This window comes from Gorilla gorilla, chromosome 12 (genome assembly GCF_029281585.2).
Source record: "Gorilla gorilla gorilla isolate KB3781 chromosome 12, NHGRI_mGorGor1-v2.1_pri, whole genome shotgun sequence".
NCBI classification, from domain to species: domain Eukaryota; kingdom Metazoa; phylum Chordata; class Mammalia; order Primates; family Hominidae; genus Gorilla; species Gorilla gorilla.
The window spans coordinates 65,001,796-65,023,081 of NC_073236.2; the positions used below are offsets into that span (position 1 = coordinate 65,001,796).

The 21,286-nt window shown below is 44.6% G+C and overlaps 1 long non-coding RNA gene across 2 annotated transcripts in view; it reads left to right on the top strand.

The window, feature by feature from the left end:
- The first annotated feature begins 1,970 nt into the window (after positions 1-1,970).
- Positions 1,971-21,286, top strand: part of LOC115933555 (uncharacterized) — a 28,575-nt gene continuing 9,259 nt past the window's right edge. Inside the window, exons 1-2 of one of the 2 annotated variants that reach the window (XR_008676950.2) lie at positions 1,971-2,762; positions 20,152-20,420. This is a non-coding gene — a long non-coding RNA (uncharacterized lncRNA). The remainder of the gene's footprint in view (positions 2,763-20,151; positions 20,421-21,286) is intronic. The other variant, XR_004069405.3, reaches the window with a different exon arrangement.

Genomic DNA, 21,286 nt, shown 5'->3' on the forward strand with positions numbered 1-21,286 from the left:
GGCTGAATCCACATGACCACCACTGGATTCGTGGAACACCTGCCTATCAAGCTCTCACCTGCCCACCAGGGTTTTCATCACTTCCCAGCTGCTTGAACCTTCTTGATGCTGACTGACCTACAGTGTGAACTTCTCTCATCACCAACTGTGAGAGTCTCCCTGCTGGGACCACCTGCAATCCAGCCAGTCTGCTGGTCATGGCCATCCCTGTTCTGCACCAATATTCTGCCAATAAATGCCATTTTAGGTAGGTTTGCAGAAAAATGAGTGTATTAGTCCATTTTCAGGCTGCTGATAAAGACATACCTGAGACTGGGCAATCTACAAAAGAAAGAGGTTTAATGGACTTACAGTTCCACGTGGCTAGGGAGGCCTCATAATCATGGCAGAAGGCGAAAGTCACTTCTTTCATGGAAGCAGCAAGAGAGAGAATGAGAACCAGGTGAAAAGGGTTTCCCCTTATAAAATCATCATATCTTATGACACTTATTCACTACCATGAGAACAGTATGGGAGAAACCGCCCCCATGATTCAATTGTCTCCCACTGGGTGCCTCCCACAACACATGGGAATTATGGGGGTATAATTCAAGATGAGATTTGGGTGGGGACAGAGAGCCAAATCATATCAATGAGTTTCAGAAAGTGACAATACTTAGAGACAGAAGGGCAAGAAGATATTTGGGTTGGGACCCCCTCCTAGGCACTCCATGGCACCTTCACAGCACTCATGACATCAATCTGTGGTTGGCCCACAAACCCCGCCCTCCACTGTATCCCCAGTGTCCAGCACAGAGTCTGATTGCACTCATACAATCAGTATTTACTGAATAAATAAATGAAAAGTTGAAGAGTCAAGAAAGACCTAGAGGAAATGAATTTACTGAAGTGAAGGAATGAAAGTTTCAAGAAAGCTAGGTGTGCTGTTCTTTGCCCCACCTCTTGCAGCATAGGTGTGGCATTTGGTAGGTGACGGTCACCTGGGAGAGGCTGGATGAGTGCCCATTTATTCCTGATGCTAAAGGACACTGTGAGGTCGTGCCTGCTTGAGAAGTTTTCAATGATGGTCATTTTTTTTGTACTGAAAGACATTTCATAATGAGATAAGTGGCATCGTTGCCATAAAGGCTTGGAACTAATCAGATAACATAGTATATTCTGTTCGATTACTCAAGTGTACTTGACATTTACTTCTAATTCAGTGATTCACAGTGCTGGTGTGACTGCTTTCAAGTGTCTCTAATTATCTCAAGCATGTCAACAGAGTCTCATAATGAAATGAATTTACATCCCCTTAATACATATGGCCTGGCAATAGGAATCTAATTAATAGGAATCTCTGGGGTTGGGCCTAGAAATCTGCATTGTGTAATGCAGCTTGCATCTGCTTCTCAGATGATTCAGTTGCAGCACTTTGGAATTATTGTTCTATTCCAGCCCTCTCACTTTCCAGATGAGCAAACTGAGCCAGGAGGATGGAAAACACTTGCCTAAGGTTATGCTGTGCCAGGATTAGGGCCAAAATTCAGGCCTCCTGACTCTGATTTCAGTGCTCTCTTAACTGTACCTCACTGCCTCGGAGTACCCAGGCCTGGTACAGCAAATCCAGCTCTGCCTGACCGTGCCCCTGAGCACCTCGCAGCCTGTGGGTGCAGGGAGAGGAGAGGGCAGCGGCTCTGGTGGAATGTAATCGCCAATGAGGCGCTTCTCCCACCAGAGCAGCAGAGCTGAGAGCTGTGAGCCACTACCCCACAGGTCGCTGGAAACCCTGGCATTCACCAGCTATTTTCCCACCCGGGCTGCACTTGACTTCTCCCACCCCATTCACCAGCAACTCCTCCACAACTCTTTCCAGGGATGAGAAAAAGGAGGAGAGAAAGCCTTGCATGTATCTCCTAGAAACGGATGACACAAACAAAGGAACCTAGAGGTTGTGAGTGGAAAGGCCGCCTGGGCAGTTTCCATGGCAACGCCTCCATGCCTGCCGTAGCAGCTACGTGCTGCCTGGCATGTGCACTCTGCCAGGTCCCTGGAGGGCACTGCTGTCTCTCACTTGCTCAGGGTTCAGGAGTTGTTAATCCCGGATTCAGATAATAATATCCAAAGGCAATCAGGGGACATTGAACCAGCTGGAGCTGAAGGCTCCTCTCTGTGGGCCATGGAAGGAGGGGCCTCTGCATTCCTCTGCCTGCCATAGGCTGGGCCTGCAGCAAGTGCTCAACTACAGTGGGAAGAATGGCTGAGTGAAGGAGAGATCCTCCCAGACTACAGTAAGTTCCTCTGCTGATAGAGGTGAGAGAAAAGCAGAGCCTGGAGTGGAGGAAGGGTAGGCCTTCCCCCAAATTATAGAGGACACACATTGATCATCAGATTGCTTTTAAGAGCCTCGCCTCTTCACTCCTCCCACACCAAGTGTCTGCTGCTCCCTTTCAACTGCAAACCACCAGTACTAAGACATCAGTAACCAAGTGTCACCTCTCCCAGGGTGCTGTGCTCCCCTCCCTCTGCAGAACCCTCCTTCCTAATCCCCCTGCCCCACTCCCCACACCCACTTTGAGAGGCATGCAGCCATGGACCACTGAGAGTGGGATTTCAAACACGAGTGATGAAAGTGATGTTAGGAAAGAGGAGGAGCTACAGTGGAGTCCTGCAAAGTATTTGCCATCACAGCCTGCAGCATCTTTAAACACATAACCTCAGTGTCTCCTTCCCTTGAGGGTAGCCATCACCACTGGAAAGAGCAAACAAATCTTGCGAACAAGGTAAGTAAATAAGCTGGATAATGCCAGATGGGATAAAGGCCTTCTCACAGCACTGATGAAGTGGTAAGACTTAGGGTTCATTTATTCATCTGTTTTTGTATTTGAAGGGTCGATTAAGTAATTTGAGAAACATTCCTTGAACTGTGTCCCATGACCAAGCACCCACTCAGGCCCTGGGGACTATGAAAAGTGCCCTGGGAGTAGGAGGGGGGTTCCAGTTCACTGGGGAGACAAACAGGCAACCATAGGATAGAACTGCTTACCCTCTTCCCACATAGTTTCAGACCTTGCTCACTGTGTAACATCCTCAACCCACTGGCCCCTTCCCTTCTTCACTTCCTTCCGGCCCCCTGCTCAGGCTCCCAGTTGGTGAAAACCGCTAGAGAAAGCTTCTTAGCCACGCAGACTGCCAGCACCCAGGTTTATGGGGCCTTCAACAATAGCTGCTTTACCATTTTAACCACAGTCCTCATGCCCGCTTGGCCACCATCTCCTCCCTCACTAGGAGCAGATAACCTAACTAATATTTTCCATAGATAATAGAGGCCTTGAGGCAGGAGCTCCATCAACCCCACCCAGGGCCCTGGTTTTATCTCTTTAGGAACGAATCCTCCCCTTCCTTACCTCGTCCATCTCAGGGAAGGAGGTGTGTCTGCTTCTGCCCAAAGCTAATGCCTGCCTCCTCCTGAGCCTGCCTTCCCTCTTGTCCTCCTCCTCAGATAACTGGCTCCATCAGCCTTTTCCTTTCTACTGCTGTTATCCCTCCATCACCTGAACATACTCAAGTCTTGCCCCAAGCATTTAGCAAACAGCAGCAGAAACAACAAATGGTACTTCTTTTTTTTTTTTTTTTCTTTTGAGGCGGAGTCTCGCTCTGTCGCCCAGGCTGGAGTGCAGTGGCGCGATCTCGGCTCACTGCAAGCTCCGCCTCCCGGGTTCACGCCATTCTTCTGCCTCAGCCTCCCGAGTAGCTGGGACCATAGGTGCCCGCCACCACGCCCGGCTAATTTTTTGTATTTTTAGTAGAGATGGGTCTTCACCGTGTTGGCCGGGATCATTTCAATCTCCTGACCTCGTGATCCGCCCGCCTCAGCCTCCCAAAGTGCTGGGATTACAGGCGTGAGCCACCGCGCCCGGCCAACAAATGGTACTTCTAGATACCATTTTATATGGTTCTGGCCCTCCCCAGTGAAGTTTCATTTAAAGAAAAAAGAATTATCTTGGAGAGATACATTCATGGGGTTTAAAAAAAAATAGGAAAAAAAAGCACACAGCGAAAAACGTCTTTATATCCCAGAGGCAACTTTTCTTGCTAGTTTCTTACAGGCATAGTTATGTGATTATATAACCCTTCTCTTATTTACACTTGCTGTTTTCACATAGTGCCAATCATTCCATATTAGCATATATAGATTTTATTTCTTTAACATCCACAGAGTACCCCAAAGTATGTACTATGGACATACCAACATTTATTTGACAACTCTTCTATTAGTAGATGTTTGCATCCCCCTTTTGCTATTTCTTTTTATTTTTATTTTAAATGGAGTCTCACTCTGTTGCCCAGGCTGGAGTACAGTGGCACCATCTTGGCTCACTGGAACCTCCACCTCTGTGTTCAAGTGATTCTCCTGCTTCAGCCTCTCGAGTAGCTGGGATTACAGGTGCCCGCCACCACGCCTGGCTAACCTTTTATATTTTTAGTAGAGGCGGGATTTCACCATGTTGGTCAGGCTGGTCTCGATCTTCTGACCTCAGGCGATCCACCCGCCTTGGCCTCCCAAAGTGCAGGGATTACAGGCGTGAGCCACTGCACCTGGCCTGCTATTTCAAATAATTGCAATTAATCACCTTGTACATGTGTCATTTTGTATATGAATATTTTTGTATGATAAATTCCTAGATGTGGAATTATGGGATCAAGCTGTGTGTGCATTTGAAATTTCTACTGATATTCCCAAATGTGCCCACCATAGAAAATGCACCAATTTATACTCCCATCAGCAAATAATAAGAATGGCTCTTTCCTCAGGCCCTTACCAACAATTGAGTTATCCAACCTTTTTTTTTTTGTGAGATGGAGTCATCTCTGCTCACTGCAACTTCCACTTCCCTCCCAGATTCAAGCAATTCTCCTGCCTCAGCCTCCCGAGTAGTTGGGGTTACAGGCGAGCACCACCATGCCCAGCTAATTTTTATATTTTTAGTAGAGAACAGGTTTCATCACATTGGCCAGGTTGGTCTCCAACTCCTGACCTGTAGTGATCCACCTGCCTTGGCCTCCCAAAGTGTTGGGATTACAGGCATGAGCCCCTGTGCCTGGCCCCAACTCTGTTTTTATACTTCTCAATCTAAGTGACAGTGATATTTTAGTGTAGTTTTATTTTCTCTTACATTTAGTGTGAATGGGCTTTTTTCATATGTTTAAGAAACATTTATATTTTCTTTTCTGTGAACTGTTCATATCTGTTACCCATCTTTTCATTGGGTTGCTCTTTTTCTTATTGATTCATGCAAGCTCTTTATATATAAGCCCCTTTTTATAATGAGTTACCTATTTTTTCCAATCTGTCATTTATATTTGGATTGTGCCTATGATGTTTTTTGTAATGCCATTTTTCATTGTGGTAAAATATACATAGCATGAAACACATCATTTAACCACTTTTGAGTGTACAGTTTGATGGCATTAAGTATATTCACATTGCTGTGCAACCATCACCACCATGCATCTCCAGGACTTTTCATCTTCCCAAACAGAAACTTTGTACCCATTAAACAATAATTCTCCACTACTGAATTTATCAGTTTTTTCTTTAGAACTTTTGGGGTTTATATCATACATAGAAAAGCTTTCTCCTTTCTCAGGTTTTAAAAAATCTGTCCCTTTTGTCGTTATGTCTTAGCCCTGGCTGCATTCCAATCAACAGGAACTTTAAAAAAATACCAATTTCTACTATGCAGCCATAAAAAAAGAATGAGTTCATGCCCTTTGCAGGGATATGGATGAAGTTGGAAGCCATCATCCTCAGCAAACTAACACAGGCAAAGAAAACCAAACACCTCATGTTCTCACTCATAGGTGGGAGTTGAACAATGAGAACACATGGACACAGGGAGGGGAACACCATACACCGGGGCCTGTCGGGGGGTGGGGGTCCAGGGGAGGGAGAGCATTAGGACAAATACCTAATGCAAGAAAATATAAACCTAGATGACAGGTTGATGGGTGCAGCAAACCACCATGGCACATGTATACCTATGTAACCTGCATGTTCTACACATGTATACCAGAACTTAAAGTTAAAAAAAAAATTCATAACGCATACTTAAAAAATACAAATTTCTAGCTTTACCTCCAGTGATTATGATTTAAATAGCTGTGGGGGGAAGTGGGGGCCAGTGGCAAACACTGGTAATTCTTTTTTTTTTTTTTTTTTTGAGATGGAGTCTCATTCTGTCGCCAGGTTAGAGTGCAGTGGTGCAATCTCGGCTCACTGCAACCTCTGCTTCCTGGGTTCAAGTGATTCTCCTGCCTCAGCCTCCCAAGTAGCTGGGACTACAGGTGCACGCCACCATGCCCAGCTAATTTTTGTATTTTTAGTAGAGACGAGGTTTCACCATGTTGGCCAAGATGGTCTCGATCTCCTGATTTCATGGTCCACCTGCCTCGGCCTCAAAGTGCTAGGATTACAGGCGTGAGCCACCGCGCCCGGCCTTAAACACTGGTAATTCTTTTTTTTTTTTTTTTTTTTTTGAGGCAGAGTCTCGCTCTGTCGCCCAGGCCGGAGTGCAGTGGCGTGTTCTCGGCTCACTGCAAGCTCCGCCTGCAGGGTTCACTCACGCCATTCTCCTGCCTCATCCTCCCGAGTAGCCGGGACTACAGGCGCCCGCCACCACGCCTGGCTAATTTCTTTTTGTATATTTAGTAGAGACGGGGTTCCACCGTGTTAGCCAGGATGGTCTCGATCTCCTGACCTGGTGATCAGCCTGCCTCGGCCTCCCAAAGTGCTGGGATTACAGGCGTGAGCCACCACGCCAGGCCTAAGCACTGGTAATTCTTTTTTTTTTTAAGAGACGGAATCTCGCTCTGTCACCCAGGCTGGAGTGCAGTGGTGCGATCTCGGCTCACTGCAAGGTCCGCCTCCCGGGTTCACGCCATTCTCCTGCCTCAGCCTCCCGAGTAGCCGGGACTACAGGCACCCGCCACCACGCCTGGCTAATTTTTTGTATTTTTAGTAGAAACGGGGTTTCACCTTGTTAGCCAGGATGGTCTCCATCTCCTGACCTCGTGATCCGCCCGCCTCAGCCTCCCAAAGTGCTGGGATTACAGGCGTGAGCCACCGCGCCCGGCCAACACTGGTAATTCTTAAATAGACTCCCCAGTGATTCTAAAGCTCAGCCAGCATTGAGAATCACTGTTTTTGTATATTTAAGATTTCATCTTTTATAATTGTCTTTGATTTATCTGGAATTTGTACTAAGGTAAAATGCAATATGAAAATCAACTCCATGTATTTCCAAATGGCTTTTCAATCATTCCAATACCATTTAATAAATGTCAATCATTCCAATACCAACACCGACTTCAAAAGAGAGAAATCTCTGCTCCCACCACTTAGTATCTGGGTGATTTGGGGCAAATTACTTAAACTTTTTTTGCTTCAGTTTCTTCATCTGTAAAATAAGGATAACGATAATACCTCTCAGAGTTATTGTGAGGACTGAAAAGCTAATACATTTAAAGCACTTTAAATAGTATCTGGGCCTCAGTAAAATGCTATATTGATATTTGCTACAATTATTTGTTTTGGTCACTACAAATGAAGATGTGTAAGTCAACGCATAGATATAATGAACTATCATATAATCATTACAAATTATGCTTTAAAAGAGTTTCGTTTCAGTGAAAGGATGATATGAAATTAACACATCTAGATAAAGTATGTATAAGTTAAACAAAGACTAAGTAAAGAAATATGCTAAAATATTAGCAATGGTTACATTCAGGTGATGGGAGTTCATGAATTCTTTTTTACTTTCTTCTTTAGTCTCTCCTATATTTCTCAGATTGCATACAATGAATATGTATTATTTATATTTAGGGAGAATAAGGAGGGGCTTAAAAATTGCTCAGTTGTCTGTTGATCTGGATTTCATCCCTCAGCGTGTATGCTGCCCTGCCCAGCACAATTTTATGTTCAGTTTGATGAGCCTGTTCTCTATACTGCATCCATGCCATGGAGAGCTTTCTCAGGGGTGATGGCCCAACATTAGGACTCTGCCTCCCAGATGGTATTAATGATATTTTCTGGGAAATTCTAACCCAGCTTTTGCCCTTGCTTCCAGCCTGCATTATGCTGTGGCTTTATCAATCGGTTTATGAAAGATCTTATCAAAAGCCTCGCAAAATGCCCTATTCATTCAGTCAACAAATATTGATTGAGTCTCTATTATGCCCCAGGCCTTGTGCCTATCATATTTTCTTAATAAATGAGTCTAGAAACAATGTCAAAGAAAGAAAAAGGTCAAGCAGACATACTTTGTTTTTAAAATCTCAGGCTGAATGCCAGTAATTACTGCTTTTCCAAAAGTCTCCCAAACTTTATTGTTATTATTTTAAATAATCTAGTCTAGAATCTTGTCTGGGACTGAAGCCAAACTCAGTAGTGGTATTTTGAGCAAGCCATCTTCTGTGGTCTTTGGGCATCCAGATGACTTTTATTTAGCTCTCTTCTTCCAAGACTTCTGGTATTGCCCTAAAATGTCTCAAAGACATTGGGCCATTCCTCTATTCTGCAAACTTTCCAGTAACTGAGATGTAATTCCTTTGTACCTAGAGACTAGAACTCAAAGAGAGCAGAAAAATCCTGTTTTCTTGTCTTGGCACTAGTGTGGGAGAGGGTCAAGGGGTCTTCAGACACTTTTAATGTTCTAGAGAAAATATCTCCTACTTCACTCAAATCCTTTGCAAGTATAAACTTCCAAATACCATTGAAAATACATATTTTTAAAATAAAATCTGAAAATAAAACAGATCTGTTCTTTCCTAATGCAAAAAAGACTGCCAGAAACTGGTAGCGAATAAATACTTCAAAGAGCTGAATGGTGATTATTTGAATGAATGACAAACAAGAAATGAGTGAGTACTCTATGGTGTCACAGAGTAGGTCTGTCTATAACTACATATGATAGATGCCAACCATAGGAAACTACTTTCCATTTTAGAAGTTAGAAGGGAATTAGATGCATGACCCAAAGTTCTTTTTAAAAGCAGTCCAGAGACATTTAAAATAATGCTGTCTTTAATATGGTGTCTCAGTGTAGCAAGTAGAATGTTTTCCAGGGTTCATTCTTTTTCGGCAGCACCTATTTTAAATGCATAGCTTGAAATTTGTGAGACCTTAGAGAGCAAGAGTTTCTTAACTATTGTTTAACTTGTCAGAATAATTCCAGAACTTTGACTTTCTTTCCTTCTTTCTTTTTTTCTTTCTTTCTTTCTTCCTTCCTTCCTTCCTTTCTTCCTTTTATTCTTTTTTTTTTTTTTGAGATGGAGTCTCACCTTGTCACCCAGGCTGGAGTGTGGTGGCGTGATCTCAGCTCACTGCAACCTCCACCTCCCAGGTTCAAGCGATTCTCCTGCCCCAGCCTCCCGAGTAGCTGGGATTACAGGCACGTGCCTCCATGCCTGGCTAATGTTTGTATTTTTAGTAGAGATGGGGTTTCACCATGTAGGTCAGGCTGGTCTCAAACTCCTGACCTCGTGATCTGGCCCCCTCGGCCTCCCAAAGTCCTAGGATTACAGGCGTGAGCCACAGTGCCTGGCCCGTTTTATTCTTTTTCTTTCTTTCGAGACAGGAACTTAATCTGTCATTCGTGCTGGAGTGCAGTGGTGTGATCACAGCTCACTACAGCCTTGACTTCCCAGGCTCAGGTGATTCTCCCACCTCAGCTTTCCAGGTAGCTAGGATTACAGGTATGTGCCACCATGTCCAGCTAATTTTTTTAATACATATTTTTTGTAGGGATGGAGTCTCACTATGTTGCCCAGGCTGGTCTCAAATTCCTGGGCTTAAGTGATCCACCTGCCTGGGCCTCCCAAAGTGCTGGGATTACAGGCATGAGCCACCGCGCCTGGGCTAGAACTTTGATTTCTAAGAATGGTTCTCAAATTTGAACAGACTTCAAAATCCTCTGGAGGGCTTGTTAAAATATAGATTGCTGTGCCCACCCCAGGCTCTCTGATTCAGCAGGTGCAGCCAGGGAGTTTGAACTTCTCTCAAGCTCCCAAGTTAGGCTGTAGGCCTAGCACTAGTTTTAAGAACTTGTGCTCCATAACACACTGGTGAGCTGCAGTGAGCTCTTGGACAGGCAACAAACAGATTTCAAACACAGATTTTTTTAACCTTTGGTTTCTATAGGTCACTGCTGCACATTTTAATAGGCTCTCATTTTTACATACTACACTAATGACTATAAATATCTATTTCCTAATACATAAAAATGTTCACAGCATCTCTGGGGTGGTAATATGTTGTGTGTTTTCATTGTCTTCTTTTTGTCTTTCAACTTTTTTTTGAGACGGAGTCTCGCTCTGTCGCCCAGGCTGGAGTGCGGTGGCGTGATCTCTGCTCACTGCAAGCTCCGCCTCCCAGGTTCACGCCATTCTCCTGCCTCAGCCTCCCAAATAGCTGGGACTACAGGTGGCCGCCACCAGCCCAGCTAATTTTTTTTTGTATTTTTAGTAGAGACGGGGTTTCACCGTGTTAGCCAGGATGGTCTTGATCTCCTGACCTGGTGATCGGCCTGCCTCGGCCTCCCAAAGTGCTGGGATTACAGGTGTGAGCCACCGTGCCCAGCCTTGTCTTTCTACATTTTATAAGTGGTTTGTCTTGAGCATATATAACCTTTATAATCAGAAAAAAATCTAAAGGCTAACAAAAGAAAGAAAACGTGGTAAGGGACAGTCTTGTTGGAAAGCTTGATATTTCTATCACTAGCTACACAGAGAACCGAGGGGGAAAGCATGACCATAGCAGCTAACATACTTCATGAGTGAGTCCAGTGTACTCCATTCTCACTGCGTCAATTCAATTCACCTTCAGTAACCCTGAGGAGATGGGTACCATCATCTTCATCTTCATCATCCTCTTCATCAGCATCATCATCCTCTGCTTTTAACAGATGAGTAAACTGATGCACCTGGCTGGTAACTAGAAAAGCCAGGATTTGGACCCAGGAGTTTCAACTTCCATGTTAGCGTGCTTAACCCCACGTTACAAACCTTCCTGAGCATGTGAGACCATTGTCCCATCCTCCAGCAGAGAAGATCTTGGACAGCAGCTTTCCCTCACATTCTCTCATCTAAATGCTTTATGGATAGTCATTCACGCAGAAGCCTGGGTCTCCAGCAAGGGCTGGCATCTGCCCATCCTAATTTTTGTTTTAACCTGGTGAAAATGGGAGGAGAGTTATATGCACTGATGTTTCATTTAGGTAAAGGGTGCAATGTTGCAATCCATGAAGATCCTAACGCAAGAAAGGAGAAGAGGGCTCTAAATATGAAGGTGATGCTCTACCGGACATATGAGTACCACAGGATTGTGGAAATCTGTGCTCCTCCAGTCTAGAGTCCCGACCCCATGAGCACAAGGAGATCCAGAGGGAAACCCTCCCCAGCTTTCCTGGAAAGCTAAGGATAAGGCCTCAATAAACATTTATTAGGGGCAGTTGTAGGCCACATTGTACCAGACACTTTACATACATTTTCTCTAATTCCCAATGCCCTCCAAAGTAGATCATTATCCTCTTCTCCACTTCACAGGTAAGATACTGTAGCACAGATAGGGTAAGTCATTTGCCCCTGGTCAGACAGCAAATAGGTCCCAGAGCTGGGGTTTCAACTACAATTTGAACCATGGTCTGCTACTCCAAAGGCCAAGCTCATCCTATGGCCCTGCCTTCTAGGTATATTGAGTGGCTTTCAGTTATCTGCTTTCTGCAGCACAGTCAGAAGTTGGTAGGGAGGAAGGCAAAGAACCAGGACTGACTGCAGCCTAATGATCTCCCTGGGGCTGGGATCTGGGGTCGGGGTAAGAGGGTGGCAGCCCCAGAGCAGCTTGGGGTGGGAAGAATAGGACCAAACTGTAAGTGTGTGGCAGAGGGAAGCAGAGGAGATGGGGAACCACAGCGGCTGCACTATCTTAGCCTTCTCAGGCCAGGCCAGCTGACTGGGCAGCCTTTGGCCTCACCCAGAAAGAGGGAGGGGAGGGTTCCTTTCACAGAATGTGGATTGGAATCCCCAACCACCGCCCCCCAACCCCCGACACCTAAGGCCTGTTAAGGCCAGGGCTGAGGCCCCAGGGTACACCCACCCTCAGGGCTGCCAGCTACTAGGTCCTCACTAGACAATCTTTTTTTTTTTTTTAGCTTCTAGACCTAAAAATAGGTCAAAGGAGTGGAGAGGGGAGGAAATAGCTAGACTCAAAATAATGTGTGGAATGATAAGCAAAGCTTACTGTGCATGAAATCTGGGTAGAGAAAACTATGTGGCCTTTTTTTTTTCAACATTTCCCATAGATGGTAAATTTGAAGTAAAAACATTGTTACTAAAATATAAAAATATTATAAAAGCTGTACTATCATTGTGTATTACCCATTTAAACATGAAGTAGTGAAGTTTTTAAAAATTAAATATATTCCTGGATCCCCCATCCCCCATACTTATATATTTGGGACAACAGCATCTGAGTGCCCTTTAACTGACTGGCAGCTCTGGGGTCCCCAACACTTTCATCTTCCCCTATCCCTCCAAAGCTTAGAGACCAGTCCATTGTTAACTTCAAACCACCTCAAAGCTGACTTTCCAAGTTCAGTTTCTTGTAGAATTTTTTTTCATGATTTTTGGGGTTTATTTTATTTTTAATTTGAAAACCACTAACCTGTTTCTATGAGGGAAAATGTGCTTCAAGTTCCAGACCACACACTTTTAGGACACGATCTGTTCCTACTGCAGGTAACAGAACGACATAATCAATGAACTGGTATCAACTACCGCAAGAGGCAGTGAAACAGAACCTAGCCTCCCAACTCAGACATCAAAAGCATTCCACACTCCAGAGTAGCTGATGTTATGATTCCCTTTATCCTCTTTCAACTAAACACATCTATTCATGTTTTATCAATGATTTATCCAGCCCCTGCTATGAGCCAGCCACAAAGCCTGGCATTAGGAAGACTGAGATGAATAAGCTGAGGATGGTCAGCTTTGTGGGAAAGATGGATGGGGAAGCCAGTGAGCTCTCTTTAGTAGGGAGGGTGTGCAAAGAGACAGGAGGTCTCCAAGGGGAATGGCCCAGCTTCATGAAGAAGGTAATGCATAATTGAGACTCAAAAGATGAGTAAGTATTGGGAGTAGGGATGATTCTAAAGCATAGAGCACAAGCCTGGAAAGACACGACAACAAACCACAGGTGCCAGGTGGATCCACCAGACACCTGCCACCCCAACTTCCCCTTCACATGGAAAGGGCCATGGCCACAGGCCCCTAACCAGGTGAACTGGGACAGGTTGGCCTTCTACAAGAGTGGCTACTGATCGGATGAGTGGGCACCTAACCCAAAGACTCAGGCTGGCTGAGGTACCCAATGAGGTTTTCAATACCAGTGACAGTAACTAAATCAGCCAACCAACCTGGCTCCCTCTGGCATTTATGCGGAAGAATATCAGGAATTTGGCTGGTACGTGAAGAGTCGAGTGCACAGAATTAAGGACAGCAGACTAGACTAGGCACTAGACACTACATCTGCCTCTGCCTCTGCCTAAACTTTGAGTTCTCCTTTGAAGCTGTTCTGCATAACAAATCACCACAAAACCTAGTGGCTTATTACAATAATAATAATTTTATCTCTCACAATTTTCACGAGTCAGGAATTTGGGAGGGGCTCAGTGGGGTGGTTCTGGCTCAGGTTTTCTCAGGCAGTTGCAGTCAGGTGGTGGCTGGAGCTAGAAGAGCAGGGAGCTGGAGCATCCGAGGACTGGTGGGGTGTCTCTGCCTCTCATTACATCCCCTCAGAACTTCTCCATGGTGTCTCTCCTGATGGGCTAGTTTGGGCTTCCTCACAGCATGGTGCCTTCAGGGTAGCCTGCCTGCATGGCAGCTGAGGGCTTCCAGCTGAGAGTTGCAGCAAGCAAGGTAGGAGTTGCATTGCCTTTTTTGACCTAGCCTCAAAAGTCATTTGGCATCATTTCCACATACTGTCTTGGCTGACCTGGTCACAAAGCCCAATCTATTTCCTTTTTTTATTATTTTTAATTTTTGTGGGTACATAGTAGGTATGTATATTTATGGGGTACATGAGATGTTTTGATATAGGTATGCAGTGTGAAATATAAGCACATCATGGAGAATGGGGTATCCATCCCCTCAAGCATTTATCCTTTGAGTTACAAACAGTCCAATTATACTCTTTATTTAAAAATGTATAGGGTTTTTTTTTTTTAAGACTGAGTTTTGCTCTTGTTGCCCAGGCTAGAGTACAGTGCGGGATCTCGGCTCACTGCAAACTCCGCCTCCTGGGTTCAAGCAATTCACCTGCCTCAGGCCTCCCAAGTAGCTGGGATTACAGGCCTGTCACCATGCCCAGCTAAATTTTTTGTATTTTTAGTAGAGACAGGGTTTCATCATGTTGGCCAGGCTGGTCTCAAACTCCTGACCTCAGGTAATCCACCTGCCTCAGCTTCCCAAAGTGGAAGGATTACAAGCGTAAGCCACCATTCCCAGCCAGTTATTATTGACGATAGTCACTCTCTTGTGCTATCAAATAGTAGGTCTTATTCATTCTTTTTAGTTATTTTTTGTACCCGTTAACCATCCCCATCTCCCCTTCCATCCCCAACTACCCTTCCCAGCCCTAATTCACTTTCAAGCCCACCTCCTTTTTTTTTTTTTTGAGATGGAGTTTCGCTCTTGTTGCCCAGGCTGGAGTGCAATGGCGCGATCTCAGCTCACAGCAACCTCCGCCTCCCAGGTTCAAGCAATTCTCCTGCATCAGCCTCCCAAGTAGCTGGGATTACAGGCATGCACCACCACACCCGGCTAATTTTGTATTTTTAGTAGAGACGGGGTTTCTCCATGTTGAGGTTGGTCTCAAACTCCTGACCTCAGGTGATCTGCCCGCCTCAGCCTCCCAAAGTGCTGGGATTACAGGCGTGAGCCACCGTGCCCAGCCTTCAAGCCCACCTCCTAATGGAAAGAAAGTAAAAAAGATGTGGACATATTTTTAAACTTCCACACAATCTCAGCTCAGCCTTACACTGAAACTCCATTTTCCATTTTCTTTAGGTGAAGTGTTTAGGTGAAGATTGGGATTGAATCTCTGTTCCATGCACATTAGGCAAGCTACAGTTAGCTCAGCAGGGCTGGGGCACAAGGTATGAGCACAGCACAAAAAGAAAAGTCTAGAGAAGTAGGCAAAGGTCTTCCATGTCAGGCTAGGGAGTCTGGGCTTTTTCCTACAAGTGTCCACTCTTCCTTCCAGAACAAATAGGGACAGTTACAGGTGACTTCCATAACTAGGTAGCCTCTAGAACAGAGACTGGAAACAGGTGGCCCACAGCAGAAGGCACCCATACAATACTCCTTAGCTTAGAAAGTTTCTTACCAAAAAAAATCAGCATTTCTGGCTTCTCTTGAAAAATTAGAAAACCTGGTCATAGTGGACTCTCATTCTTGCATGGATGCAAATAGGGGAGAGAATAGCAGCTGTCTTCAAATAGGATGTATGCTCTTGGCTTAGCCAGAGTTTCCACAATTTCCTGTTGCATCACAGTTGTCTTGTTTCATTATTTATCTTATTTTCACAGTAGACACTTGAGTTTGTGACCCTTGATCTCAGGCTTCCTTTGGGCAAGAGCTCTGCTGGAGTCGGGCTAACAAACCCCTCTCTCATTTCACACTCGGCAAAGAAATGGAGACATATTCTCTCTTCATTCGAAGCACAGTTTGCTTCAACTTTGTAAACACTGTATGCAAACATGTTCTCAATCATTTTCAAAGAGAAACCTTGTGCTTGGAGTCATCTCATTTGCTGAACTGGATTTGGTCAATTTGTTTAGAGCAAGTGAAAACAATTGCGTACCTTGCAAAGTGTAAATCAGGCACAGCGTCACTTCCTGCAGGGGAAGGTCCCTCAGCTGCCTTTGTGAGCCAGCATCTTGGCCTGATGGCTGGGCTGATTAGCCCACATGTGATTTCAGTCAATCATAACACATAAATACCCAGTTTAGATGTAAATCACTGAGTGATATGTAGTTTCACCTCACAGGAAGTGGCTCGTTATACTCCTCTTCAACTCTACAAATCCTACCCTTTCTTCAAGCCGCAAATCCAGTCCCAGCTTCTTCTGAAAGCCTTCTCCAAAGACTCTAGTTCTGTAGACAGGGCTTGCTACTCAGGACAGCCTCTGTGCTGGCTTTGTGCCTGCGTTTCTAAGTCTCTTTATCCCAGCTCCCTCCTCTCTGTGCCTTATCTCCCACTGGGCTCCCTTTCAGCCCACAGCTTGCCTTAACTTTGTCCCCAGATGGCTGCAACCCTCATTTTCCTGGCAGCCTGATGTCCTATCTGGCTAAGTCAGGTCAGCCCCCACAAGGCCTGTTCCTCCCTGCTGGGCAGCTCTGGGGCCAGAACTGCACTCCTCTCCCCACCTGATCTTCCAGACAGCTTGCCTTAACTTTGTCCCCAGATGGCTGCAACCCTCATTTTCCTGGCAGCCTGATGCCTCTCTGGCTAAGTCAGGTCAGCCCCCACAAGGCCTGTTCCTCCCTGCTGGGTAGCTCTGGGGCCAGAACTGCACTCCTCTCCCCATCTGATCTTCCATAAATGCCTATTCCTGTGTCTATATCAGAGACACTGATACCAGGGAGAGGGTGAGGGAGTGAGAAGAGCAAAAAGAATAGATTCTTGGGAGGCAGATGCAGAACTAGACAAAGGAAACTCCAGCTAGGGGCTGGCTGACATAGACCTTTGTGTCTTCACTCAGGATTGAAAATGAATGACTACAGACATGTAGGCACATAAGTGGCCACCAGTGGTCCACACCTATTTTTCTATTCAGGTTGTATCTTCAGATTTGAGAAGAGCATTCCTGAAGGAAGGAGTTAACATGACAAGGTAGACAGTCGGAGGAAGCAAGTAGGAGAAGTATCACCATTACGAATAAAAATAACAAGAGGACAGTGGAGGTCTCAGAACTGTTCATGAGAGAGAATCAAAAGCAACAAAGGGTGAGAGAGCCGGATGCTTTGTGTTGATTGGTAACTGTCCATAGGCAGTGTTGGACAATGCATCTTAGCCCAAACATTTAAAATGAAGCACTATTATAATTTAGGGTATACAGACAGGGAAACAACAGACATGGGGATCATGCAGGCCACTGAAGGCTTTGTAAATACTTGTTAACTCTCCTTGCTTATTGATTTTGTGCTAGTTATAGGAAGTCTTAGCTTTATAAGTCAAGTTTTCATCAAGGAGCTCAGGAGATAGAAAGCTTCATGCTTGAAATAAAGTAACCTGATAATTTAATTGCTGCAAGAAATGACCAAAATTTGATTCATGTGTCTAATACATAATGAACATTGAATAATATTGCAGACATGTTAAAACTGTATAGGCAAGATGGTCATTGAGATCATATCAGATAACATCCTAGGTAATGGTTAAATACTGCCTATTATCAATAATTACACATTACACATGCATTAGATGACTTTCTAATATCTACTAAAGGCCTACTATGAGCTATATGTTGGGGCTGCAATGCTGAGTAAGAAAGACACAGTCCCTGACATTATGGTCATTACACTCTAGGGTTAGTTACCTTCAACTGAAGGTAGTAACATTCATATCTCAGGGGACATTTACACATGTGGAGCACTTTTAGGTGCACATTGAGGACCCCACTGGCCTTTGGCTGACAGGACCACAGATACTAAACACTCTACAGTGTGTGGGCTTGGACTAAAAGGCCAACAGCAGCCCCATCAGGAAATACTGGTAGTGCAAGATATATCTTGCCATGTTTAGAGGCAGGCTTTTTTTAATAATAACAAGACCAAGTACATAATGTTTATTGGTAAAGTATAATTTTTTCCAATTCTTCTATGGTATTCCTTTTTAAATCTCATAGAACTCTTGTCTTCTAAGTTTCACACTTAAGAAAACCTCTAGAGATTAAGAGCAGACACTACTAGGTTTGAATCTCAACTCTAGCACTTAAAATTTCTGACCTCCAGAAAGGGACTCAACATCTCTGAGCTTCCTAACACGAGGCAGATAATGGCTGGCTCACTGAGACATTGTTTGTGTTGTCAGGAGGACTAAAGGCAGCAAGGTCTATTGCCTTGCACAGTGTCTGGAAATCTGGATGTTACAAGGAGGTGGCCATTGTAGACAATGTGGCCCAACCGCTTTGGGTGTGGGAAATGACGATGTAATGGGTGGAGGGGAAATTAGGGACAGGGCATGGCTTCTTGAAGAATACTGACACCTGAGACACTGAAGGGCAGAGAAAACTGAGAAAGGGAGAAGGGGAGAAGGACAACAGGTGAGATGGAGGACGATGGGGAAGTGATCCAGGTGAGAAGATCTGGAAGGCATTATTCCTATCCCATTGCAATCTGAGGACTGACTCAGCTCTCACACAGATTCTCCTGAGCAAACAGATCTCTCTTGATACCTCCCCCTCCTTCTTCTTCTTCTTTTTTTTTTTTTTTTTTTTGTTGTTTTTGTTTTGAGATGGAGTATCACTCTGCCACCCAGGCTGTAGTGCAATGGCGCGATCTCGGCTCACTGCAACCTACACCTCCCAGGTTCAAGCGATTCTCCTGCGTCAGCCTCCTGAGTAGCTGGGATTACAGGCGCAACCACCACGCCCAGCTAATTTTTATATTTTCATTAGAGACGGGGTTTAACCATGTTGGTCAGCTGGTCTCGAACTCCTGACCTTGTGATCCGCCCACCTCAGCCTCCCAAAGTACTGGGATTACAGATGTGAGCCACCATGCCTGGCCACCTCCCCCTACTTCTATCCTTCATCTCCTTTGTGAATCCAGTGCCAGTCCCAGAGGAGACACAGAAACCCATTCTCTTGGTCTCATGTGGTCCTGCTTCAGATGATTCTTCCTCTCCTGGAGGGAGAGGGCAGAATCTGACCAACGTCTATCCAAGCCCTTTTCCTAGCCTCTCTTGGAGGTCATCTCAGGGCCCCATGCTCATATTGTGAGGTCAGGAGCAGGGACAAGAACAGGGAGTCTAAACACATGGAGAATTGGCTTCTACTCAGCGGTTTTATTTGTTTGTTTGCTTGACAATGTTAACTATCTTGACAAGAATTCTGCAAAGTTACTTCAGACCACTTCCTTGGGCAGAAGGCTGTGTCTTGGCCTGAGTTCCCCACACTGGCCATGAGTAGTGTTCTCATGTTCTGGAGGCAATTCGTGTGCCAGTTGCATAATAAAGAGTGGTACTTTGGGTCAAGGAGGAGGCAGAGCCATGGCAAAGACTGTTTCTTGGCACTGATCCCCATGCAGGCCATTGAAGGCTTTGTAAATACTTGTTGACTCTCCTTTCTTATTGATTTTGTGCTAGTTGTAGTAAGTCCCAACTTTATAAGTCAAGTATTTGTTCCACCCGCACTTTAATAAAAGGCAACATCCCCCGTTACCCTCATCCTCTTTGCCTCCTTCCCCATAAAAAATATTCAGAAATAGGGTAAGAGTTGCCCCTGTTTTGGTCTCACCCGTGCTTTTCTTTCATTCTCAGTGTCCTGTCCAGGCACTTCCCTGGAGCTCTCTGAGAAGGTGAGTTACAGCTCCCAGTCATGGCCAGTAGAGCATGTCTCTGTCCTGTGCTTTTGGATGTTACTTTTTTTTTTGGCAGATTTTCTTGGCTGAATTTTGGCATCTGTCCCTGGCTAAATGCTGAGCTCTCCAATTGGTCCCCTTGATCAGTACATGTGGGGTGATTGAACTGTGGTGTCATTTAGGTTGTTTAGAAAAGACAAACTAAAGCCATGCAAGTATTCTTCCTTTTCCATAGTCACACTCTGGAACTAATGGTCAAGCAACATTATTTATAGAAGAACCTAGGCCTTTCATATTGATAGGACCTCCAAAACCTGTCTTTCCATGCAAAATTTTATCCTTCCATTTGTGCTATGGATTCAGTAATCAGGGAGGCAGTAACCACTCTCTTCAGGAACAAGTGCTGTGATAGATTAATGATGTCTGTCCTGAAAGCAGAATGGGGAAGCGGCAACATGCATGCCATGTGTTTGTCATTCCTGGTCTATAACCAACTGCATTATGGAATTGCTATTTCTATTACTCCTAGGGTCAGAGGTCAGCCCAGTGTATCTGTCCTTGGAAACTACAATTACCTTTGAAAGAAATCTGTTTCTACCTGGATGACTACATCCCATATCTTCATGCCACTCAACTTCTTGTATTCAATCAAGAAATATGTATTGAGCCCCAGCTATGTGCCAAATACTATTCTAGGACAAAATAGCAGTGAAGAAGAAAAAAAAGATCCTGCCTTCATGGATCAGAGTTCCTACAGCAGGAAGGCAAACAATAAACAAACAAATACATACATAAGAGGTAATAGTGTTTTGAAGAAATGGACATACCAATGGGATAAAGAGTGACTAAAAAGGATTTTGTTGTTTGTTTTTAAGATGAGACATTATGACATGTTTGTAAAACAGCAGAATTGCTGCATAGAATGAGAAATTGGTGACTCAGAAAAGAGAGGGGATAATTACAGCAACACCAAGACGCCCATTTCTCTTCTAAACACTCTTTCTGTACCAGAGAGCAGTTTTCTCTCTAATTGATCCCTTTGCAGTCTGTGGCCATCAGCTTTTCTGTGCCTCCAGGGTTGTTTTTCCATCATAAATGCCATGCCTGTCAGCTTCTCAGGAAAGTTCAGGCCTCAGAACATGACATACCCTTGTATCAAGCATCTTCATATAAGTTTAGCTATTTTTCCACTCTCTGGACTAGTTGTGTGTTCTTAATGTCAGTTTGAGTGTCTCTTATGCTGTCACCAAGGATTAGCTTCCTTCTCTCATATTTCTTCAAGGGGATCCATTTTCATATTTTCTTCTCTCAAATAATCTTCTCCATCCATTTTTGGCAGGAATAGCAGAGACAATTTTCAGCAAACTATTATGGTCATATAGTATTCATTTTTCCCCGTAGCAAGTGAGGGAGCAATTCCTATAACACCAAATCCCCAAAGTTATGGTCGGCTACTCATCTCTTCCATGAGCTCCTTTAAAAATATGCAAATGTAAAGTGTTTGTCACTACAGGACTTTGGGCCCAAATCTTCACATGGATTTGCTAAACATTGTGAGCTCAGCTGGCTAAACATGAACCATAATGAAATTTTTGGATCTCGTAGCCCAAAGCCTAGAATAAATCCAGGCCTAAACTTAATCCTGGGATAAACTTAATCTTGGC